Here is a 26,222-nt window from a genome sequence, read left to right on the forward strand (position 1 = left end):
GATCTATATTTAATGTTCTTGAAGGTTTATTTGGGAGTTGCATTCATCTCTATCAAGCTAGATTCTGCTGCAACTTAGTTTCTTCCCATTTTGTTCAAGTTGAGCATTAGTACCTTGTATGCACCCAACTTGAGGGGGAGTGTTAGCATTATTATGGAATTATTTTTTTCTTTTTAGTTCAAGCTGATTTTTCTTTCTTCTCTTATTTGTATAATTCAGCTTGAGGGGGAGTGTTGGAATATGTAATCCAGAATACCGTGGGGATATTCTGGTCTTTTGGGTGTTTTATTTATTCTTTATTTATGTATTTATGAGCAAGGGTAGAAATGTAATTAGGGATGTGACACTGTACACATGAACAGTGTCGTGAATAGTGTTTTCCCTTGTTATCTCTTTTACTACTATAAATAGAGAGCTTGACTGATCTTATAGATAATTCAAGCCATTCTCCCATTCTCGGTTCAAGTCAACAAAATAGAAGGAGATGTCTTTATTCCAATACTACTCTTGAGTTACGTGGTATATGGCTGGAGTTGGATTTCTATGAAGAATTTCAAGCTACTTGTTCTGCAAATGCTACTAGTTTCACGGAGACAAACTTGGTGTTTATGATTCTTGGAAAGTCTTAATGTGGAATACCATCAGATACGTGCTCATATCCTCAATCATGATCCTTTTCCTTTCTCTGGATCAATCTTATGCTATGGTTCAGTTAGAAGACAGCCTCCATACTGCCATGCTTCAACCCATAACCCAGGAAGCGATAAGCTCTACTTTCTGGCTCTGGATCACAATCTCGAGGTGGTTTGACACATTCTAATGATCGTTCTTCCACTGACAAGGAAGTTGTGAAGTATGATTATTGTGGTAAAGAGAGCCATACCAGGGAACATTGTTGGAAACTTCATGGTCGTCACACTAATTCTTCTCGTGGTCGTGGTAGGGGTCGATCCAACCAGTCCCATGCAAACCATACAGAGACATCTAATGCTGCCCCCATGGGTGACTCTTTATCACAGGATGAGTCGCAGCTTCCCTGGCATCTGATGACCAAGTTAGAGCCCTCTTCCTCACCTTCACCTTCACCATCGGTTGCCTTTGCCTCTACTGTGCCAGTCACATCCGACTCCAATGTTGCTCACTTAGGTATTTCCTTCAGTGGTCACTGTGCCTCAGTTGTATCCTTCTCTTGGATAATTGACTTAGGGGCCACTAACCATATGACTGGATCTTCCAATCAATTTTCTTCCTACTCTCTGGGTTCAAGTAAAGATAGAGTTAGGGTTGTTGATGGTACCCTCTCCACTGTCTCTGGAAAGAGATCCATCCAGTGCTCTTCTCTGTTATCCTTATCCTCTATATTACATGTTCCCAATTTCTCTACTAATCTTCTTTCTATTAGTAGTCTTACTCGTGATTTGAATTGTAAGGTAACCTTTTTTTCTTCTCACTGCATCTTCCAGGACTTGGAGATGGGGACAACAATTGACAGTGGTAGAGTGCATGGTGGCTTATACTTGTTTGACAATGGAACTCAATCTACTTCCACCATCAGCACACAGGCTCATCAATCTGATTCCTCCACTACTCTGCCTGAGTTGCATCTTTGGCATAGGCATCTTGGCTATCCTCCACTTTAGTACTTTAGTTAAAGTTTTTCCTAGTTTAGTTCAACATTGTAATCAAAATAGTTTCTTTTGTGATGCTTGTGTTCTTGCCAAGCAAACTCGCCATGTTTATCCTATTTCTGATAATAGAAGTTCTACTTCTTTTCATTTATTACATTCAGATGTGTAGGGCTCTGCCTATTGTGTTTCTATCTTTGGTTATCCTTGGTTTGTCACTTTTATTGACTGGGCACTCGCACTACTTGGGTCTATTTATTACATCATAAAAATGAAGTTTTTTGCAGTTTTCAGTTGTTTCACACTTTCACTGCATGGTTCAGACCCAATTTGCTACAAGAATTAAAATCCTTCGCACTAATAATGGCAAGGAATTTATGGACAATCGTACCATGCTGATCAGGATATCCTTCATCAAACCAGCTGTGTTGATACCCTTTTCAGAATTGTATTGTCGAACACAAAAATCGGCACATGTTAGAAGTGGCTAGGTCCCTTATGTTTGCCATGAATGTACCTGCCCATTTTTGGAGTGAGGCTGTTCTCACTGCTGCCTATCTTATTAATAGGATGCCTACTTGCGCTTTAGACTTTCTCTATCCCCTTGATGTACTTTTAGGCTCCTCCTCCTTTATTATTCCTCCAAAAACCTTTGGCTGTTGTTGTTTTGCCCGTAATCATCATCTCCAAGGGAAACTTAACCCCCGGGGTCCCAGGTGTAATTTCATTGGCTATTCTGCTACACAAAAAGGTTATAAGTGTTACCAACCTCCTTCTCGTCATTGTTTTTCAACCATATCTGAAGAGATGAGGGCACTTGGGAGCTGGTTTCTCAACCTCCAACAAAGAAACCCGTGGGATACAAGTGGGTATTTTCAGTTAAACAGAAAGTGGATGGAACAGTGGACAGATACAAAGCCAGGCTAATTGCCATAGGCTGTACCCAGACTTATGGGATAGATTATCAGGAGACTTTTGCTCTGGTTGCGAAGATGAATGCTATCAGAGTTATCCTCTCACGTGCAGTCAACTGTGGATGGGAAATGCAACAATTAGATGTGAAGAATGCGTTCCTCCATGGTGAGCTTGAGGATGACGTCTATATGGAGATTCCTCCTGGTTTTTCTTTCAAGGAAACATAAGGAAAGGTTTGCAAATTGAAGCGGGCACTGTATGAACTGAAGCAGTCTCCCAGGGCTTGGTTTGGTCAATTCCACAAGGCTATGATTTCAGCTGGATACAGGCAGAGCAATGCTGATCATACTCTATTCATCCAAAAATCAGGTGATCACATTACTATTCTTATAGTCTATGTTGATGATATTGTCATCATTGAGAGTAACCCTACTGAAACATCTCATTTAAAGGCCTATTTAGGAAAAGAATTTGAGATTAAAGATCTGCGAAAACTTCGGTATTTCCTTGGTATCGAGGTTGCTCGCTCCTCTCGCGGTATCTTGTCTCAAAAGAAGTATACCCTTGATCTTTTAGAGAAGACCGGGATGTTAGACTGCAACCTACAGATACACCCCTTGAGGATAATGCTCATCTCAAGAGTAAGGATGGTGAGCCGGTTGATAAAGACCGATATCAGGGATTGGTTGGATGTTTGATCTATCTTTCCCATACTCGCCTAGACATTGCTTATGATGTAAGCTTGGTCAGCCAATATATGCATGATCCCTACTCTACACATTTAGAAGTTGTGTTTCGGATCCTTCGTTATTTGAAGTCAGCTCTAGGGAAAGGTGTGTTATTTTCTTCTCATGGTCACATGTATGTAGAAGCTTTTACTGATGCTGTTTGGGCTGGTTCTCCTTATGACCAGCGGTCCACATCTAGTTATTGTATATTTGTCGGTAGTAACCTTGTTACCTGGCGTAGCAAGAAGCAAGCCGTGGTTACTCGATCTAGTGCTAAAGCAAAGTTTCGCACAATGACCCATGGTATTTGTGAGTTGCTATGGCTTCAAAGTCTTCTCCAGGATCTTAGTGGTGCAGTTCAACTCACTATGATGGTATATTGTTCTAGTAAATCATCCATTAGTATAGCTCATAATCCTGTTCAGCATGATCAGACGAAGCATGTAGAGATTGATCGTCATTTCATCAAAGAAAAATTAGAAAAGGGTGTTATTTGTGTTCCGTTTGTTAAGTCCGGTGATCAATTAGGAGATGTTTTTACTAAGGGTCTTAGTAGTAAGGTTTTTCATCCAATTGTATGCAAGTTGGGCATGTTTGATATCTATGCACCAACTTGAGAGGGGAGTATTGTAATATGGGGAAAAGGGTAGATTTGTACCTAGGGGCAATATTGTACGTATACCTGATGCAGTGAATGCGCTCCATGGCAAGAAATGGGAGGGGAGTTTAGTCCCACATCAGTCGGGTAGTGTTTGGCAATTTGGCTTATGAACTTGGAAAGGCCTCTCTACCCATAAGTTCGGGCTTTTGGGTTGGACGCCGTTAAGTTGTATTAGAGCGGGTTGTCCATGCACTAGCCATGTGGCCCACAGCAGGGGGAGTTGATGCAATAAATGCACTCCATGGCTAGGAATGGGAGGGGAGTTTAGTCCCACATCGGTCGGATAGTGTGCGGCAGTTTGGCTTATGACCTTGGAAGGGCCTCTCCACCCATAAGCTCGGGCTTTTGGGTTGGACGCCATTAGTAGCCTATTCCATTCTATAATAAATAAAGAGCCTAGGCCTCTGTCAATTGACAAGCCATCATTCCCCAAATCCCAACAGATAGAACGCTTACTTAGAGAATGAAAAGAGCAAACAGAGAGAGAATAAAGTAACCATTGGCTTACCACCATACACCCGGATCAGAATCTCACTGTTCCCAAGGGTTTCCCGCCCTTCGCTGAATCTCACAGCAGCTCCATTGAAGAAGACAATAAACTTTATATTCATAAAATTGTTGGATGTATTTTGGCTGGTGGTCCCAGCTGCCATTCACCTACACAGGCTACTAAGGACTGATTGGAAAAGCCTATTAAAAAGGTCGTTTAAGGCCTGTTTGCATCATAGTTATCAAGGCGTCGCCTTGGACGCCTTGGGCGCCATGGCGGTGTCGCCTTGATTTTTGTCCCTCTAAAACGCCATGATCGCCTTCCCGCCTTGATAACTATGGTTTGCATCTCTTGCGGGAGTAGGTTTTAAACAGAGGATAGGCCACCTTTAAGGGGGGAAAGGGGCAAAGGAAGGGAAGGAAATAGTGCCTCACTTAATCGAATAGGAGACTAATAAAAAGAGAAAAAATGACGTAGAAAATTTAGAAAAACTGGGAAAAAAACAGAACAGAAATGCATAGGAACATGCGCCAGCAAGTGTGAAAATACACAGTAATGCACACACAGATTTTCTCCTGTTTTGTTGTGAGAGAGAGAGTTTTAAGCCAATTATAATAAAAATTAAAGAAAAAGGGGAGGGGTGGAAGCAGGGAAACAGAATTCTAAGACTCTGTCTGCTCAAAAGAACATTGCATGAATCGAAGCCCTCTGATGTAATGCATGCATGACCATTCAACTCATGTGTACTGCACAACTAATACCAAAAAAAGGTACTGAACAACTTGGGAAAGACATCTTGATGCCTTCTCCTTGAACGTCTGACCACTTTTGGGTCTTTATGACTCTCTGAAGACAACATAATAAAGATCATAATACGTATCACGGGACAGGTGATTACATGTAATCAACGTTTATCTTTTTCAAGTTAACTTTGCAATAAGGCATTTTCGAGAGTATCTTCATTTCTGTACATCACTTCATTGGAACTCAAACGTATCTTATATTGAGCTGCACCCATAACTTCAGGAGACCTGGTATGCAAAATTCTCCCATCAGGTCTATCCATCAGTATAGTATTAAGATTTAAAGATACACCATTACTAGTACAACTGTCAAGTTCATTGTCTTTCCCCCATAAGTGAATCCACTCTCTGAAAGAGAAATAAACATGGCTACAAAGGTGGTTCAAGCCCTAGAAATATTTATTTTTTTTGGTGAATAAAACATCTATTACCAAAGCCTGAGGGGGGCGAAAGGGAAAGAAAGAGGGGGGCGGAATATACAAAGGAGAGAGAGAGGGGGGAGAAACAGACCCCAGACCCAACTACGGGGGGTAAGGGGCTGTAAAAGAGCACTATCTAAACCCCAGGAAACAACAATATGCTTGTTCCTTGGGGAATCCAAAAAAGTCTTATGAGGCAAAAAACTAAGCTTAGAGGAGACATCCAAAAAGATGGCTTTCCAAATGAGGTCAAAGGAACGAGAGTTGGATGCCCATCTCCTAAGGTTCCTCTCCATTCAAATGTGGTAAAGAGCGGCGCCAAACACAAGCTTGTCAATAGTGTCGTAGATAGAGCAACCAGAGAAAGTCATGGCCAGCCAAAGCCACTCTCGAGCGAAAGGGAGGGGTCTCTTGCTACGAGGCCAGATAAACGAAGGGTTTTTTTCCAAATGATAGAGGTAAAGGGGCAAGCAAAGAAAAGATGGTCAATGTCTTCGGAACCGTTCCAACAGAAGATACAAGAAAGGGGGACAGGGATTCTTCGGTGAAGGAGGAAGGCTTGGGTTGGAAGGCAAAGGTTAAGGGTTCTCCAGGCTAGGAAGCTATGGCGAGGGATATGACCTTTGAACCAGACTACCTTGTGCCATAGGACAGTAGGGGCTTGGGTACTAACTAGGTTCCAGGCAGATTTAAAGCTAAAAAGGCCGTTTGTGGAGGGGAGCCAAATAACCTTGTTCGCATGAGCTTGGGGGGGGGGGGGGGGGAAGAGTAAGGGGGGAAGTGAGTTCTAGATCAGGGAGAGGGGGAGGGGAAGAGGGGGGGGACCAAGATCTATGAGAGATGATGGAGGAAAGGGGGGCTGACTTGGGAATGCAGGAGGAGTAGATTGCTCTAGCCCCAAAGAAGTTATAAAGAATTCCATTGGGGTGCTAGGGGTCGAGCCAGAGGGAGATGGAGGAGCCATCAACAATAGTAGAGGAAGTGGCTCTAAGCGCCAAGGGGCAGTGGAGGAGGATCTTGCGCTAGACCCAGGAGGAATCCAAAGGGATGGAGACGGTCCAAATGGAGTCATTTTTTAGGAGATGGGAATAAACCCAATGAACCCAAATGGAGTCATGCTTAGAGGAGATTTTCCAAATAAGCTTCAGAATTCCAGCAATATTAGAGTCACAGATACGGCGAATCCCAAGGCCTCCTTCAGATTTGGGAAGGCAGATGGATTTCCAGCTGACAGGGTGGAGGAATTTGGAGGTTTCCTTCCCTTTCCAGAGGAAAGCACAAAAAAGGGTTTCCATAGCTTTGATGGTGGCTTTAGGAAGGCCAAAGATGCCACACCAATAAATGTAAGATTGGAGAACCGATCTAATGCATTCGAGCCTACCCGCATAGGAAAGAAGTCTGCCTTTCCAAAGTTGAAAGCGCTTGCGGATATTATCAAGCATGGGGGTGCAATGATGACTGGAGAGCCTAGCAGGGATAAGGGGGAGGAGGCCTAGGTATTCCACCCTACACTCTAGAAATATTATGCATTATTCTCAAACAAAACTCAAGATTCTGCATATATTGAGGGGGCACAAAGCGCACGTCATAAAATCATTTCAAGTACTCGAGCCCAAGAGATGGTATGAAGAACAACATGTTTTAAATACATTCAATGTAATGGAGCATTGAAACATGGATTTTGGCCCGAAACAATAGAATATTACCTGAGATGCACAATTTACCAAAATGCGCTTGAGCGTGGAAGTACTGTTTCTCTCTTTCATTTCCAGGTCACTGAAAAATGTAAGTTGCTAATAGTTTAGATACAATGTTGGGTTACTGAAAATGTAAATTTCCAATAGCTTAGATACAATGTTATCAAGATCTTATTCATGATATTACAAATGAACAAATGGTGGTGGGGGGTAGATAGGATGAACTCTAAGTTCAGATTATATTCCCATTTTAACAAGAACTCAAGCAAACCCTAAACAGAATTTAGGTCAACAGTAGGGCCAAATTCAACCTTATCCATGAAGGTCAGATTTTGACCAATGTTCATAAGTTGTTAGAACAAGTAAACCCTTAAGTACTGTGATGTTCTAACGGCCAGATTGAAAGTAATAATCATAACAGTATATTTTCTAAGACCAAACCCAGATTTTGGGAGAAATATTGCACCCACAGATCAGCAGGCCATATCTGGCCAAACCCTGGTCGAGTGTCACTAGGGATAGCCTCTTTAATACCCCAAAGTGTGGAGAGAATCTGCTGGTCAGATTCCCACAATAACATAAATCAATATCAGCCAAAAGGGGGGTCAAAACAGAGCTGCCGCCAGCACTATTTGGTGATGATCCTTGGCTGTGTTTAATCTCCAGTAAGAACAGAATGTAACAGCATATAAACTGATGTTGAACCCCTCCAATACCTAATTAGTTCATCCTCAAGAAACACCAGTAATGATAAGAGATAGAACACTTACTTAAGAGAAGGAAAACAGAAAATAGAGAGGAAGGATATGACTTTTGGCTTCCCACCAGCACGCCTAGATCAGAATCCCACTAATCCCAAGAGTTTCCCACCCTTAACTGAGTCTCGCAGCAGCTCCATTGAAGCAACTCAATTCTTTCTTTCATCATAAAACATGGGGGAGCTCTTAGGCTCTTACAACTTATAACTAGAGTTGAATGATCACTACTAAAAAATGAAAAATGAAAATACAAAGACAAAAAGGACTCACCACTGTGGGAGAGTTCTAGTGTCTCTTAACTACTAGTACAAATAGAAAAGAAAAGAAACTAAAACAACTAAATTAACTAGCCCAGGCCCATGAACAGGATGAGAAGAGTCCATGATGCCAGAAACATAAGAGAGGCCTATAAGTCCTGTTTGTTATGAACTCCCCTGCATCAAATGCCTATTTTAACAATTTCATGTCCATGCTTGGAGAAGATTGATCTTTCTAATGTATCCACAAAAGAGAGAGAAGAAGGATACAAGAAAAATAATGTGGCATTCAATTTGAAATCAAGCAACAGACTAATAGTAAGTAAAAGGAAAAGCTTGAATCAAGACACAAAATTCCTTTGTAGAATCCAAAACAAAAAAGACTGAAGATCTATATGAATGTTTTGAGTCATACAACAAGTTATACAAATAGGACTAGCTGAGAACTACGTAATCCCAAGACCCACTCACCTCTCCCCAAACCACAATAAATAAATAAACTACTTAAGACTAATGCAAGCATTAACATAAATATTCGTCACAATATTGCTGGAATTGACATCATCATAAGCCATGGCGCATTTATACGGAAAATATGGTGTCTGAAGCTCTATTAGTTAAAACGGGAATGGCAAAGAAAGTGTTCAGAACGGACGTGTTTTAAATGGATCAAAATGTGAACGGAACGGTCAAAAATACAGTCAAATACGTCAAGAACGGCAAAAAAACGAAAATGAACGATACACGTTTTAAACGTTTAGATTTTTCAAATACGGGACTAAAAAAATGGCAATGTTCACACATTTAATTATATATTTTCCCTTAATTTTTCCCACTCTCCACATGACTTCTTAGACAACACCTAAATTATACACCCAATAACTTATAAATTAAAAATGAAGACAATATGAATTAGTTCAGTATATGGGAATTAAACTACTAATATGGATACTTTAACCCATGATCCAATATAGTTAGGAGTTGGGACCCACTCAATAGTGGATATCATGAAAGACTCCTCAACGAAAGTTCTTGCTGCAGTGCATAATTCAACTTTAATCCCACATCGAAGACGGAATGAGGAGTCAAGGTATTTGGTCGCTATAAAATAGCACTAACCGAAGTGTCACAGCAACCAAGTTCCCAAGCGTACCTACCTCAAGTATTAAATGTTTTAGTTCAACTAATTTGAGTCCACGGTTTATTTATACCCACTCATTAATTGGAAGTATGATTTAATTTAGATTGAAGGCGCTAAAAGAGCCAGGGGTAAGCCTAAAATGGCTCCAGGAGAAGTGCTGAGGAAAGACATGCAAAGTTTAGGACTAGTAACAAATATGGCTTTCAATAGAGCTGATTGGAGTAAAAGGATCCATGTAGCGGATCCCATTTAGTTGGGATAAAGCTGAATTGAGTTGAGTTGTATAAGACATAGGTACATTAGGTAGAATAAAAGATGACATAATCTCAAGTCCTTCCATTACTTACTCTTTCTTTTTTTTTTAAATTCTGTAATCACAAAAAGATCGTATGTTCCTAACTTTTCATGATAGCAACAAGGCAAGAATTCCATAACCAAATTTGTATCTTTTTCTTTATTCATCATCAAAACAATCAAGGTAAAGAAACCACGAAAATTGACAAGAGTCTGAAATCCGAACTTGAAAGGAAACTAAGTGCAATGTTCCGAAGCATCAGAAGATCCTAGACATTATCTCAATCAGAAAGTTCACTATCTAATCTAACTAATGGTTTGTCGGAATACGTAACAGAATAAAGATAGAAACCAAGAAAAAACAAAAGATAGGGTTCTCTTGTGAATTTGCTGATAAAATGTCCGAAAGAAAACTAAGGAATTACTCAGCTTCTTAGAATCCTGCATGATTATATTGATTCATGGAGTGTACACACAGATGATCTACGTCTCTATCTTTACGAGTTAACAAAATTTAATCAATCCTGTTCTCATTGACGGAGTTAATACTTACCAAAAAAAATTGACGGAGATAATAAAAAACAGAAGCAATAAATTTGTGACTTTCGGTTATAAGATGAATTAAAACAAGTATTAATCGAAAAGGATTGGTTTTAGAGTTGAGTTAGATAAATTTGGAGGGAGAATACCTTCGAAATGAATCTTTAGTCGATCGTATGAGCGGAGCCGTCTAATTTCAGAGCTCTATGCACTCACCGGTTCAGGCTTCGGGCTCTCACCAATTAAAAGAAAGGGAAAGAAAAAAAAAGGGAAAATTACAGTGCCACCCCCTAATGTTTATATAAAATACAGAACGAACTCCTATATTTCTAAAATATACAATCAGACCCCTTAAGTGGACGGTGGGTGAACAGTGTTAAATAATATATTTTAAATACCAATTTTACCCTTCAATTAAAATAACCCTATTCTAATTTTTAACTTTTCTAACATAAAAAAAATGAGACCCATCACTATTTCTTCTTCTTCTTCTTCTTCTTCTTCTTCTTTCTTGTTCTTCTTCAACCACCACGCCACCACCGCTGCAACCTTCGTTCCACTCCACCAGATTCTCTTTCTCCTTCGATCCTGTTGCGTCAAGAAATCGTCGAGCGGTCCTGCGAGTGCCGTCACCTGCAAGTGGACCAAAGGGGTCAACAGAGAGAACCGGTGTGGTCCCGGCCTAGGGCTCTCCGATACCAAAGTTAGATCTCCTGGCGCAAATAGATGAATAGTGATTATTCAGTATGAGTTTAGATGTCCCCTATGGGGTTGTGTACCTTGTCTTTTGTAGTAGCGTATGGCGGTGTGGAGAGTCCCAGTTTGATGGCGATTGTGCCGTTGAGTGGATAGAGGCCCTAGGTGACGGGGCTCTATCTTGATTGATCATCTCCCTGCGGGGGGGAGTGTCCTAGTGGTATCAAGATCCTTGGTGGATAGATACCCGCGTATGGTGATAACGTCCTTGGTGCTTGAATCCGTCTGGATGACGTGACTTCTAAGCGGTGGCCTAGAGTCCTGGTGGTGACATGAGTCTTGTAGCGATACGATCGGGTCATAGGTGAGTGGCCCCCACCTCACGTTTGTGCCCACGATGCTGTGCCTGGGTGAGGCCGCGCCCGGATGTGTAGCCGCGCCTAGGTGAGGTCGCGCCTGAGTGGTGGCCGCGCCTGGGTGAGGCCGCGCCTGGGTGTGGCCGTGCCTGGGTGAGAGGCCGCTCCTGGATGTGGTCGCGCCTGGGTGAGGCCGCGCCTGGGTGAGAGGCCGCTCCTGGATGTGGCCGTGCCTGGGTGGTGGCCGTGCCTGGGTGAGGCCGCGCCTAGGTGAGAGGCCGCGCCTCGGTGTAGCCATGCCAGGTGAGGTCGCACCTGAGTGGTGGCCGGGCCTGGGTGCAGGCCGCGCCTGGGTGAGGCCACCCCTGGGTGAGGCCGCGCCTGGGTGTGGCCGCGCCTGGGTGAGAGGCCGCGCCTGGATGTGGCCGCGCCTAGGTGAGGCCGCGCCTGAGTGGTGGCCGCGCCTGGGTGCAGGCCGCGCCTGGGTGTGGCCGCGCCTGGGTGCAGGCCGCGCCTGGGTGTGGCCGCACCTGGGTGCAGGCCGCGCCTGGGTGTGGCCGCGCCTGGGTGAGAGGCCTCCTGGGTGTGGCCACGCCTAGGTGAGGCTGCGCCCGAGTGGAGGCCACGCCTTAGTGCTGGCCGCGCCCGGGTATTGGGACCCTGGTTCGTTTCCCTTGGTTCTGGAGCGGGTCGCCCTGTGACACATGGCGGCCACTGATTGGCCCGATGAATATTGGATGTATCATTTGCCCCCCACTCTCTTGGGATAGGATGTCCAAGAGAGTAGATGCCTTTACATAGTGAGGGGTCCGCTGCAAACAGACTTTCCTTGCAGGGCTTGCCTGTAACTCTAGTAATGAGGTAGGAGAGGTTGGGGGTTCAAACCTTTCCTCCTGCACTTTTTCATCTTTTGTTTTTTGTAGACATATGTCATTCTCCTTCACTTTCTCTTCTTTCACTTCTCATTCCTCTTTCTTGTTTTTTGTCCTCTTTTTGGTGCCCACCATGTGTTTGTCTTTGGGTCACCTAGCCTAGCATCCATTTTTGCTTGATTTTGGGTCCTTGTGTTTGCTTTGTGCTCACTTGGTGTCTTGTTTGCTGGGAGGGCTTCAGTGGTGCTTGGCTTGAGTGCCTTGCCTCTGGTGGTCTCTGTCACTTGATCGTGCCAGTGGTGTGGCCGCGTCGTCGTGTGCCTGCCTCCCCGTGCGATTGCCTTCCCCTTGAGATAAGTTCGACCGCTTCTCTTTCTTTTTCTTTTTCTTTTTTTTTTTTTTTTTAATGCAGGGTTGCGCCTAGGTGAGGCCGCGCCTAGGGTGGCTGCGCCTGCGGGAGCGAGGCCGCGCCTATGGGGCGTGAGGCCGCGCCTAGGTCGCCTCCCTTGTGGGGCTTGAGGCCGCACCTGGGGTGGCCGCCCCTGCGGGAGTGAGGCCGCTGGGTCGCCGGGCCTGCGTGAGGCCGCACCTAGTTGGCCGCCGTCTGCGGGTGTGAGGCTGCGCCTGGGATGGCTGTGCCTGTGGGTGTGAGGCCGCGCCTATGGTGGCCACGGCGTGGGTGTGATGGACCCTCATGCTTGTCCACTCTCCTTCTTCTTGTCTGTGATGGATCAACTGTTTATACTTTGCAGGTGGTCTTCATTTCATTTTTCTTACTAGCTTCTTGTCTGGGAGATCGTTGCTCTGAGCAAGTAGCTAGTCTGCTTCATTATTTATCCATGTCATCACCTAATGACTCTGATCCAACTGCGGTCGTGGTTGGATCCCTTGAGGAGTCTTCTTCCCCCGCAGATACTTTTTCTTCTTTACCTTCCCCTGTTGCTAGTGAAGGGGAGGAGGAGGTTTCTGGAGATTCCACCCCTAGTAGGGGTCGTAGGGCCTCCAGAGCTTCTATTTCTGTTGGTGACCTTAGGAGTAAGTTGACTTTCATTCCTAGTGTCTTGACTTCTTCGGACTTGGCGGTTCGCATTCTGGAGAAGACTCGTGATTATGACTTCTTAAGGTTCCCTGAGGTCACTACGCTGCTACCTGAGACTGCTATAGTGGCTCGTGTCTCTCCTGAGGATGATGTTGTGGTGACAGAGGAGGGTGCGGTCTTACCAGAGGAGAGTGTTGCTCGTCCGGCTGAGGCTGATATGATGTCTCATTCTGGATCAGAGGCTACTCCTCCACTAGATGCCCCCTGATTTTATAGATGTTCTTTCTGGATGTTGACTTTTTGGATGATAACTTTTGGATTGTGATGCTTGCTTTTGTATGTACTTGACTCTTTCTTTGTGATCGCTTTTGCTTCTCTTTGACTGCATTGTCTCCTGGTGATTGTTTGCGCATTGATACTCTCTGACCCTTGATAGTCATGGGATTTTGGTAGTGGTGTCGTGCCTTGGTGATCCTCGGACCTTGGTTGGTTAACGCCTTAGGCGTAGAGCCTCAGTGTTGGCATGACGCCTTAGGCACACAGCCTCAGTGTTGGCAGGTCGCCTTAGGCATACAGCCTCAGTGTTGGCATGTCGCCTTAGGCCTGAAGCCTCAGTGTTGGCATATCGCCTTAGGCATGAAGCCTCAATGTTGGCATATCGCCTTAGGCATGAAGCCTCAGTGTTGGCATGTTGCCTTAGGCCTGAAGCCTCAATGTTGGCATATCGCCTTAGGCATGAAGCCTCAGTGTTGGTATGTCGCCTTAGGCATGAAACCTCAATGTTGGCATGTAGCCTTAGGCATGAAGCCTCAGTGTTGGCATATCGCCTTAGGCATGAAGCCTCAGTGTTGGCATGTCGCCTTAGGCATGAAACCTCAGTGTTGGCATGTCGCCTTAGGCATGAAGCCTCAGTGTTGGCATCTCGCCTTAGGCATGAAGCCTCGATGTTGGCATGTTGCCTTAGGCATAAAGCCTCAGTGTTGGCATGTCGCCTTAGGCATGAAGCCTCAGTGTTGGCATGTCGCCTTAGGCATGAAGCCTCAGTGTTGGCATGTCGCCTTAGGCATGAAGCCTCAGTTGAGTAGTAGAAGAAGCCGAGTATTCCCAAATTTTTTTTTTCAATTCATCCTTGAAACTATAATGCCATCTACTGCTACTGTTGGTGGTGCCAAACTCCGCTGTTGTTACTTCTGCTGATAGTACTTCTTCAAGTATAGTGAGTTCCAGGTACGGTCTACCTTCTTGCCCCCTGGATTCTTCAAGCGGGAAGTCCCTGGACGTATCTGCTTGGAGACTATGTAGTGTCCTTCCCAGTTGGCTGACAACTTCTCTGCCTTCAGTGGCTGTGATGCACTTGCCCTCCGTAGGACTAGATCTCCTTGGTGGAATAGCCTTTCCTTGACCCTGGCATTATAGTACCTGGCAGTACGTTGCTGGTAGGCGACGTTCCTTAATAGTACTCTCTCACGGACCTCATCTATAAAGTCTAGGTTCGCCCGTAGTCCGTCGACATAGGTTCATTGAAGTGTAGAACCCTATGGGACATGGCGCAGACCTCTACCAGCGCCAATGCTTCAGTGCCATATGCTAGGCGGAATGGGCTCTCTCGTGTGGGCGTCCGTACTGTAATTTGGTATGCCCACAGGACGCTTGGTAGCTCTTCTACCCACTTGCCTTTGGCTCCTTCTAGCCTTTTCTTGACTCCTTCCAGTAGTGTTCTGTTGGTGACCTCCACCTGACCATTGGCCTGTGGGTATGCTACCGACACAGGCCGATAGTCGATGTTGTAGCTGTGACAGAATGCTTGGAATTTAGGGTTGTTGAATTATTTTCCATTGTCTGAGACGAGGATCCGTGGTACCCCGAACCTGTAGATGACGTCGTCGCGGACGAACTTCTCCATCTCTGTCTCTGTTATCTTGGCCAAGGGTTTAGCTTCAACCCACTTGGTGAAGTAGTCGATTGCGACGACCGGTACTTTTGTTTCCGGTCTTTGCGGTGAAGTTGCCTAAGATGTCTAGTCCCCACATGGCAAAAGGTATGGGGTTGAGGATTGATGTCAGCTTGGTGGGGGGTAGATGGGGTATTGGGGCGAACAACTGACATTGCTCGCACTTCTTGGCATATTGGATGGCCTCCTCTTGCATTCGTGGCCAGTATAGTCCCTGGCGGAGGATTTTGTAGGTTAGGGCTCGTCCCCCCATGTGGCTTCCACATATCCCCTCATGGACTTCGGCTAGGGCGTACTCTGTCCCCTTGGGTCCTAGGCACCGGAGTAGTGGTCTTTGTTGCCCCCCGCTTGTACAGTACCCCGTCTAGGACGGTGTACTTTGCAGCTCTCATCCTGATCTTCCTTGCTTCGGCCTTGTCTTCTGGTAAGACATCGTTCTGGAAGTAGTTGAGTAGAGGGTCCATCCAGCTAGGTCCCTCCATGATCTCGTTAACCTGCTTTTCCTTATACGTTGGCTCATGCAGGATCTCAACATAGACTGCGCTGGCCAAATTTCGGAGTTCCTCATTAGCTAGCCTGGATAGGGCGTCAGCGGCGACGTTCTCCTCCCTGGGAACTCGAACCATCTCAAACTTCATTAAACCCTCGATCAATGCTTGAGCACGTGCTAGGTATGATGCCATCCTTTCATCTTTGGCCTCGTACTCTCCATTCACCTGATTCACCACGAGCTGGGAGTCGCTCCGGGTGGATAGGTGTGTGACTTGGATGGCTTTGGCCACCCAAAGTCTAGCTAGCAGTGCCTCGTACTCTGCCTCATTATTGGATGCTTGGAAGGTGAATCGGAGAGCATATTGGATACGAAATCCCTCGGGGCTGGTCAATATGAGACCCGTGCCGCTTCCTACCGCATTGCTCGACCCATCCACGAACATGTCCCACGATCCGTGATTCTTCTCTTCCGGCTCCCCTATTTCTGACTCGATCTCAGATAGGGTACACTCTGCAATGAAATCTGCAAGAGCCTGGCCTTTGATGGCTGTCCTTGGTTGGAACCTGATGTCATGCTCACTTAGCTCCACCGCCCATGCTATCAATCTCCCGGAGACGTCCGGCTTGTGCAGTATCTTCTTCAGGGGTAAGTCTGTGAGGACTATGATGGTATGGGCTTGGAAGTATGGTCGTAGCTTCCTGGCTGCCATTACCAATGCATAGGCTACCTTCTCGATCCTAGTGTACCTAGTCTCTGCATCGATCAGGACATGGCTGACGTAATAGATGGGCCTCTGGACTTTGTCTTCTTCCTTCAGCAGTACTGCGCTGACCGCGACAGGGGTGGCGGCCAGGTAGAGCTGCAACTCTTCGTTAGGTTCTGGTCGCCCAAGCAGTGGTGGGCTCTCTAGGTACTCCTTCAATTCTTCGAACGCCTTCTGGCACTCTTCCGTCCATGTGAAATCTTTAGGGCTTCGGAGGTTCTTCAATGTTTTGAAGAATGGTAAGCACTTATCACCTGATCGTGACACGAACCTGGAAAGGGCGGCGACCCTTCCATTCAACCTCTGCACTTCCCTGACCGTTTGAGGAGGTGCCATTTCTTGGATGGCCTTGATCTTGGATGGGTTGGCTTCTATTCCACGGACTGAGACCATGAACCCCAGGAATTTTCCTGACGTTACGCCGAAGGCGCACTTTGCAGGATTTAGCTTCATCTGGTTCCTCCTCAGTACTGCAAATGCCTCCTCTAGGTCGGTCAGGTGTTGGCTGGCGTGGATGCTTTTTACGAGCATGTCATCCACATATACCTCCATGTTGCGTCCGATCTGCTCCTCGAACATCTTGTTGACCATCCTCTGATAGGTGGCCCCTGCATTCTTTAACCCGAACGGCATGACGTGGTAGCAGTAGTTTTCTTTGTCCGTCCGGAATGCGGTGTAAGACTCATCATCCTCACACATGAGGATCTGGTTGTATCCGGAGTAGGCGTCCATGAAACTCAGCATCTCATGGCCGGCGGTGGCGTCGATCCTGGGCAGTGGGTACTCATCTTTTGGGCATGCCTTGTTCAGGTCGGTATAGTCGACACACATCCTCCACTTCCCATTTGGCTTTGGTACCATGACCACGTTGGCAAGCTAGGTTGGGAACTTCTCCTTTCTGATGAACCCTGATCGGCTTAACTTCTCGACCTCCTCCTTGATTGCTGCTTGTCGGTCGAGGGCGAAGTTACGCCGCTTTTGTTGAACAGGCTTCCTGGTTGGGTCGACATGTAGTCGGTGTTCGGCTATGGAACGTGGTATTCCCGGCATGTCGGAGGTCGACCATGCGAAGACATCCATGTTCGCTTGGAGGAGGTGTCCAAGCCCTTCTTTCTGTTCCTTGTTTAGCAGCGAGCCAACTTGAACGACCTTGGAGGGGTCTTCTTGGCTGAGGGGCCAGGTGATGAGGTCTTCCACTGGCCTTCCCCTTCTCTCTGTCAGTTCATCTCTCTGGTCACTGACCATGCTCTCTAGGCAGAGTGCCATTCCACGGGTGTTGCCAGTATTCTTTTTCATGAAGGTAGCATAGCACTCCCTTGCTTTCTTCTGATCTCCTCGGACTTCGCCTACCACATTCTCGGTGGGGAACTTCATCTTCAGGTGAAGTGGTGATATGACTCCTTTAAGGGCTGTCAGTGATGGTCGCCCTAAGAGGCCGTTGAAGGACACCACGAACTTGACTACCATGAAATTCACCATGATGGTTACTTGTTGAGGGTGTACCCCGAAGGTGACGGGTAGCTCTATGGTACCTCTGATGGAGGCGGTGGCACCTGAGAATCCATGGAGATAAGTGGGCTCTGGTTTGAGCTGGTCATCCCCAAACCCGAACTGTCGATAGGCGTCCAAGGAGAGTACGTCAACAGACGCCCCCGTGTCTATCAGTACCCTATGTACAGGTCGATTGGCTACCTCCACCTGTACTACCAGGACATCTTCATGCGGGAAGTTTAGTCCTTCCAGGTCTTCATCCGAGAAGGAGATCACCGCCTCGGTCTTGGCTATCTTGCTGGGCTTCTCTGCCACTCCCACGAACCTGGCATGAGCTTTAGCTTTTCTGGTGGACTCTTGTCCCGGTCCTCCAAGTATGGTGAGGATAGGAGGTCCCTTGGTGCCACTAGGTTCTGTTGCATTTCTCCGCTCTTCTGGGCAGTCTCTCTCTCGATCTGTTCTTCTCTCTTCTCGTCTCGATTCCACTCTGTCTCCGTCGCGACCTCTATCTCCTTGGCCTGAGCGGTTGTCACGTCTCCCCTTCACATACTTGTTCAGGCTTCCTTCTCTTACCAGTTGCTCTATCTCTCTCTTCAATTGATAGCACTCCTCTGTGTCGTGCCCATTCTCTTTGTGGAAGAGGCAGTATTTGTTAGGGTTCCGCTTCTCTGGTCCTGCTAGCATGGGTCGTGGCCAATGGAGTAAGTCACGGTCCTGGATCTGCATGAGTATCTGGGACCTGGTGGTGTTCAGTGGTGTGAACTCGGGGGTGCTTGCCCTCTCACTTCTCTCTGGGCGACGGTCTGTCCTCCTAGATGGGCGGTTGCCCTTCTCTTGTCGGCACTCTGTCCTCGACCTCTTACCCTCTTTGCGGTCATCAGGTGCTGACCTATTGTTGTCTTGTGGCTTGGCCTCGATTATTTTCGTTCTAGCTTGTAGTACCTCAGCCATATTTACAAATTCGTTGCACCGCTCCAAGAGCTCTTTCATAGTCCTGGTCTCATGACGTGCCAGGTCCTTGATCAGGTCCAGGTCCCTAATACCTCCTGCTAGGGCTGCATGTTGTGTCTAGTCATCTAAGTCTCGAACCTCCAGGGACTCTTTGGTGAACCTGGTAACGTATTCCCTGAGAGATTCCCACGTTCAGTAGATTGACGGTGGTCTTCTTCTGCTTGACGCTGCTTTGGAAGCGGGTGACGAACTGTTTGCATAGCTCTGTGAACGAGCCTATAGATCTCGGTCGTAGCCTGGAGAACCATGATGTGGCTACTCCCTTGAGGGATGCCGGGAATGCCCGACAGGAGACCACGTCCGACCCCCCATACAGCGTCATCATGCCATTAAAGTAGTTGATGTGGTCATTGGGGTCAGTGGTACCACTGTAGAGTTCAAAGGTGGGTAGTCGAAACCTGGAAGGTAGTGTGGCTGACATGATCTCTGCCGAGAAGGGGTGTTGCCCAGGTATGGAATGCGTCTCGCCTTTGGTCTGCTTCTTCAACCCTTCCAGCTTCTCATCCAGGTCGCGGAGTCTTTGATCGAGCTCCTCGTCCCGTGTCTGCCCCCCACGCCTGGCCAGATGTTCGCTGCGACCCCGTTCACGCTCTCTCCTGGATGTCCCCTCCCGCCTTGAGTGTTGGTGGGATGGGGAATGGTCACGCCGTGATGAATCCTGTCGTGAAGGTGAGGGGCTTTCTTCTCTGTAGGTCCGACTTCGTCGTGGTATGTGACTTACTTCCAGTCGTCTGTCGAACACAGACCTCCGGACCGATCTCTGCGGGCTAGACACCCTCGCCCTGGGTGTTGGCGTCCTCCCACGTTCTGACCGTGGCGAGAGGTCCCTTGTTCTCCTGGGATGCTGGGAAGGCTCCCCCCGCTGCGGAGTGGGGGTCGCTCGTCGCGCTAGTCTCTCTGATCTCACGCCCCTGGGAGATGATCTCCTAGGGTTTGGCTCTTGTCGAGGTACGAACTCCACCCTTGCTGATGGTGAAGTCCTTCGACGGTGAGACGTCGCACTCTGCGTCAAGTATTCTCGAAAGAGTCGTTGTTCATCGAGGATCTGTCGTTGCAGGTCGTTGATCTGACCCACAGTGGCTGGAGCATTGGGGTCAGGTGTCACCTCCACCACCACATCGTCGGCCTCGTCATTGTTGGGCTCGGCGATCACGAACTGGTCATTAAGGGGGATCTCTTCCTTCAGAGGGACATGGTCCTGGTCGTTGGCTCTGCGGCGAGAGCACTCTGGGGGTGGGGATCCATTCCTTACTCCGTTGTTGGTGGTGGTAGTCTTCCTTCGTGCCATTGAATGAGTATGGAAGCGAGCTAGTAGCTGTAATGGCTAGCGTCGTTCCCACAGACGGCGCCAATCTGTTGCGTCAAGAAATCGTCGAGCGGTCCTGCGAGTGCCGTCACCTGCAAGTGGACCAAAGGGGTCAACAGAGAGAACCGGTGTGGTCCCGGCCTAGGGCTCTCCGATGCCAAAGTTAGATCTCCTGGCGCAAATAGATGAATAGTGATTATTAAGTATGAGTTTAGATGTCCCCTATGGGGTTGTGTACCTTGCCTTTTGTAGTAGCGAATGGCGGTGTGGAGAGTCCCAGTTTGATGGCGATTGTGCCGTTGAGTGGATAGAGGCCCTGGGTGATGGGGCTCTATCTTGATTGATCATCTCCCTGCGGGGGGGAGTGTCCTAGTGGTATCAAGATCCTTGGTGGATAGATACCCGCGTATGGTGATAAAGTCCTTGGTGCTTGAATCCGTCTGGATGACGTGACTTCTAAGCGGTGGCCTAGAGTCCTGGTGGTGACATGAGTCTTGTAGCGATACGATCGGGTCATAGGTGAGTGGCCCCCACCTCACGTTTGTGCCCACGATGCTGTGCCTGGGTGAGGCCGCGCCCGGATGTGTAGCCGCGCCTAGGTGAGGTCACGCCTGAGTGGTGGCCGCGCCTGGGTGAGGCCGCGCCTGGGTGTGGCCGCGCCTGGGTGAGAGGCCGCTCCTGGGTGAGGCCGCGCCTGGGTGTGGCCGCGCCTGGGTGAGAGGCCGCGCCTCGGTGTAGCCACGCCTAGGTGAGGTCGCCCCTGAGTGGTGGCCGCGCCTGGGTGCAGGCCGCGCCTGGGTGAGGCCACCCCTGGGTGAGGCCGCGCCTGGGTGTGGCCGCGCCTGGGTGAGAGGCAGCGCCTGGATGTGGCCGCGCCTAGGTGAGGCCGCGCCTGAGTGGTGGCCGCGCCTGGGTGAGGCCGTGCCTGGGTGTGGCCGCGCCTGGGTGTGGCCACGCCTAGGTGAGGCTGCGCCCGAGTGGAGGCCACGCCTTGGTGCTGGCCGCGCCCGGGTATTGGGACCCTGGTTCGTTTCCCTTGGTTCTGGAGCGGGTCGCCCTGTGACACGTGGCGACCACTGATTGGCCCGATGAATATTGGATGTATCAGATCCCTTCCACTTATTAGGTTATCAAATCAAACCTAATAAGCAAAGCAAAGCTAAAGAAATCATTGATTCCATCCTCTAATGAGAGTAGATAGTAGAATACTAAAACCTGCCCCATCTTTAATTAGAGACTTTTTAAAAATGTCGTCTGTTTCACTTACTCAACCCCTCGTTGTTCACTGCTCGCCGCTGGAGAGTTGCCGTGTCACGTCACGGCCGACAAAAACCTCACTTCCAAGAAGAAGAGGATGAACAGAATAAAACCCAGTCCTTAAAAACCGGACAAAGGGATCTTTTTCATTCATTTGAGCTCTTAATATGGGGAACTGTTATGCTTGCTTGGGAGTAGTGAACGCAGAAAACCAGAACACATCAAAGAAGAATAAGCGAAGGAAGAAGGGATGCAGAGAACAAAGACCCAAAACACGCTGTCACAAAACACGAATCAGCGACAAGTACATACTGGGTCGCGAACTGGGTCGAGGCGAGTTTGGTATCACTTATTTATGTACCGATAGAGAAACTAAAGAAGCCCTAGCCTGCAAGTCTATTTCCCAGAGGAAGCTCAGAACGGCCATCGATATCGAGGATGTTCGAAGAGAGGTTGCGATCATGTGTAGCCTTCCCGACCACCCAAACATCGTTAGGCTTAGAGCTACTTACGAAGATAACGACGCCGTGCACCTTGTCATGGAGCTTTGTGAGGGTGGTGAGCTCTTTGATCGGATTGTGGATATGTGAGATCTAGAGTGTCACCGTTGGTTTTAAGCAGGAGAGAAATGTAGAAGTTTGAGGCGACAAAGGAAATTAAGAAGCAATAGTAGTAGTTAGTTGAATTGATCATCAGGGAGGGTGTGGTGTGGTGTTGTTAGGTTGCAGGGGGGTAGGGCGGGTGGGATTGAGTTGCAGCAGATGGTGGGGCCGGGTTGCAGAAAAGAGGAGGAGGAGGAGGAGGAGGAGGGATGATGGGTCCCATTCAGTTTGTTTTAAGAGTAAAATTAGTAGAAAGTTAAAATTGAGAATTAGGGGTATATTAATCATTTTAAATCATGAATTACTAACACAGTACGGGAATGATATAATAGACCGGGGTTGTCTGTAACAGCTAATCAAACCTCAGGGGTGTGATTGTATAGTTTAAAAATATAAAGAATTATTCTATATTTAATACAAACCTCAGGACAGGACATGACATTGTAATTTTTTCATAAAAAAACCTATGTGCTTCTAGTAGACCAGGCAACAGCTAGGATCATTGTACTACAGTACACAGTCCATGGAATTTAATAATAGGCGCATGATGGATATCTACATAGATCGTTGACTAGATTTGATTATTTTGAAGGTGATTTCCTTTGATTTTCCCGATTAATCATAATTGGAAAATCAGTTTTGATTGGAGCAGAGTCACCCAAGTGGAATCAAAATTTTAGAAAATCTGATCAGAGTCATGTAGAGATCAATAACGTCTGAGTCAAATAAAACAAGTATTTTTACTCGAGTCATGATAAAATCGGGAAGTTTAGTCATTTTTTAAAGATCTATAAAGCCGGTTCACTTAGAAATTGAATGGAATAACATATTAAATCCGTATTTTAAAATAGTAAGAGACCCACAATTTCTCGACGCCCATCTCTTGTTCAATAGTATAAACTCAAAATGCATTAATATGTGACTGTTTGGTTTTTTTTTTTTTTTTTTTTTTGTAGTTTTTTAACTTTTCCCACATATATATACATATATATATATTTTTGTATTTATTTGAATTTTTTTACTAATTTATGCATGTTTATTGCATTAAAAATAAGAAAAAAAATGTGACTACTCGCCTTGACGAGGTTTTATAAGACCGAGTCACCAAGTTTTTTTCTAAAAGATGAGTCAAGTAAGAAAACCTAGTTTTGAACTATGCGATAAAGAGAAGAACGTAGTAGCCCAGTGACAATTACGCTTACGCATATTGTTTGTTACGGTAGACCGATTGTTTGAGCAATCGGAAAAATAGTCAAACAAGTTGTCAAATAATTTGAAATCTTTTTTTTTTTGTCCTATACGATATAATACATATCTTCTTCTTTAAGTGAGTATAATTTTGCATGTGTATTTGAAATACGTATGAGACTATACTCTCAAATTCTTTTGAAAACTCTTTTTTATAAGTATCTTAAATTACTTTTGAGAATAAGATAAGGAGTAATCAAAAGAATGATATATATTCTAAATACACTAATAAATGTGTCATTCAGATGATCCCATGAAAGAACATTCCCATATAAAATTTAGGCCAAAGGTTCTCTGTGGCAGGGGCGCAGGCTGCGCCCAAACACATGGGGGTGGGTGAAATGACCACCCAACCCCCCTGAATGATAGGCCCATGTGTATGAGCGCAGGCTGCACTGCGACAGAGAGAATATCAACCCTAAAACTTAACATAGTACTTAAGAAGGGGCAATTTTTTTTTTAATAGTTATTACATAGATCACTCATCCAAAAACAAAGAGGTATAAATATGTAAGGGTGTCAATCAGTTCAGTTTCGGGTATTCGGTCCGGTTTTGGTTCGGTTCCATGCATTGTAGGTGTGACCCGAAACCGAACCGATACCTGACTCGGTTTTGTACTTGCAACTGAATCCGAACCCCCCTCGGTTCGATCTCGGTTCTATTTCGATTTCATAAAGCGGTTTTCATTCGGGTCTCATTTGGTTTTTACTGCAATATAATTCGGTTCATGTATATGGTTTCTTTTTTTTTATGGAATGACAACACCATCAAACCTTCAAATTGACAATACTACTTTGTTTTTAGTAAATTTCAAAATGCTTTGCCGATTAGATATTTGGATCATTCGGACTTAGGAGAAAATGGAACGTTTGAATTTGAAAGAATTGTTAGATTAACTTGAAGTAAAAGAGTAAGACTAAAATAAAAGCAACAAAATAGGAAAGAGAATATGAAAAACCAATCGGTTAGAGAATTAGAGTTATAGTGATAAATAATTACCAAAAAACAAATACGGTTTTGATTACTTACTTTAAATCTGTAATTACTTAATTATCTTATTAACTATCTTTTACCCAGTTAAAAGAAATAGGGTTTGGGGATTAAATGGATATTCGATTCGGTTTCGGTTCAAACTGACGATTTTGGACATGAAACCGAACCGAACCAAACCAAATTAATATATCCAATATTTGAACCGAAACCAAACCGAATTAATTCGGTTCGGCTTGGCTCGGTTTCAAATTCGGTTTTCGATTTCCGGTTTCGATTAGATATTGACACCCTTATAAATAGGCAAACACTCTGCCACAAAAAAAAAAAAAAAAAAAAAAAACTTATGCACAGTAGCTAAAAGAGTGTATTAGAAGTCAGCAAAAAATGCAACCTTGAAGATTCTCCTTAATTGCCCATTAAAATTTCAAATCTCTCATACTGTTTGCCATGATCCTCTTTTGGTTCCCTCTATTGGGCCTCTCCTTTTTGCCATTAATTCATGTAGCAGCACTTGAGGCCAGGATTGAAGCTCTACGCCCAAGATTGGACAGCCTTAATAGTTTCTAGCTATGCAACCGTAATCATCTATGGAAAATTATCACCTCCAGTTTGCTGACCGGCCCAGTTCCCCAGTTCCTCTAATAGGGGGATGGTGGATCCCACCCGGGCAGGGTGTTTGGGCATGGGTACAAAGGTCATTTCAGCCCCCCTTTGTTAGAGGAACTGGGGAACTGGGCCGGTCAGTAAACTGGAGGTGATAAAGATCCATCATCTATACCATCTCTAGGGGGATCATTATCCTTTCTGGTTTCTGTCTGGTACAATTGTCCGGTTTCTCTCATAAGGGGCTGAAAATGACGACCTAACCCTCTCTGCCCAAACACACTGCCCGAGTGAGGTTAACTCGTCATTTTTGACCCCCCTATGAGAGGAATTGGACAATCATACCGAGCAGGGAACTAGATAGGAAAAAAAATTATCTCTCAGGGCCCCATCGCTGTTAATAGCATACCATCTTGGATCCGAACCATGGTTTGAGGTATCGATATCGGATCATCCATATTGGCATCACTAGTCGTTGATCTTATTGTCGATATTGTATCTGTAAAGCAATCAAAAAAACCTAACTTTTTAGGAAATTTAGGGGTAAACTTGTCTGATAACGGTTGATATAGGTCGATCTGTGTTGATCCATATCGGTTTTGAAGATGATTGATAGCCGATCCAATATCGTGGACTAAAAGAATGGTCTGGACTCTGGAGACCTCCAAGGACATTGAACAAAACTTCGTCAGCTTAGGCCTCAGCACAATGTTGATGCCTCAAGAGGAGAGAAATTCTTTAATTCCCTATGTTTTGGACCATTGAATTTCTTTATTTTAAATTTAGGAAAAACCTCATGACGTCGGCGTAGGTATTCCTTCTTATGCCCTCTCACAGAATGAATCGTAAAGTCCACATCAACATTCTCTCTCTTTAGATAAAATGTGGGCCCTTGGATGAACAAATCTGTCTCCTATCTTCTCATTGGTGCAATTTGCTATTCTGGTGTTGTGGGAAACCATTACCATTAAATTTAATGAATTCTTCTTCTATTTCTCTTCGCCAAAAACAAAGTAAATATGTTTAGATGTTGAGAAGTACGGAGTATAATCCTGCATCAATATCTAAGACATTTTTTGTTTTAATAAAAGTATCTAAGACATTGGATGTATCTTCATATACCATTGGGCCATCTTGTCTAGTAAATTAAGCTTATGAGTTGGATCCCCAAAGAGTATTTTTTTAGGTTTTCCCACTTTATTTAGTGATAAT

At 45.8% G+C, this 26,222-nt stretch overlaps 1 protein-coding gene across 4 annotated transcripts in view; it reads right to left on the bottom strand.

Moving 5' to 3' along the window:
- The window catches only part of LOC122642470 (regulator of MON1-CCZ1 complex-like), a 45,758-nt gene extending 35,204 nt beyond the window's left edge, over positions 1-10,554 (bottom strand). For 3 of the 4 annotated variants that reach the window (XM_043835967.1, XM_043835970.1, XM_043835968.1), the window contains exons 1-2: positions 10,478-10,494; positions 7,348-7,462 (exon numbers count right to left, since the gene is read on the bottom strand). The gene's annotated coding sequence lies outside the window, so the exon portion shown is untranslated. Of the gene's footprint in view, positions 1-7,347; positions 7,463-10,477 lie in introns of all 4 variants that reach the window. The other variant, XM_043835969.1, reaches the window with a different exon arrangement.
- Between the last annotated feature and the right edge of the window lie 15,668 nt (positions 10,555-26,222).

The sequence above is a fragment of the Telopea speciosissima genome, chromosome 10, assembly GCF_018873765.1.
Source record: "Telopea speciosissima isolate NSW1024214 ecotype Mountain lineage chromosome 10, Tspe_v1, whole genome shotgun sequence".
Classification (NCBI taxonomy): Eukaryota; Viridiplantae; Streptophyta; class Magnoliopsida; order Proteales; family Proteaceae; genus Telopea; species Telopea speciosissima.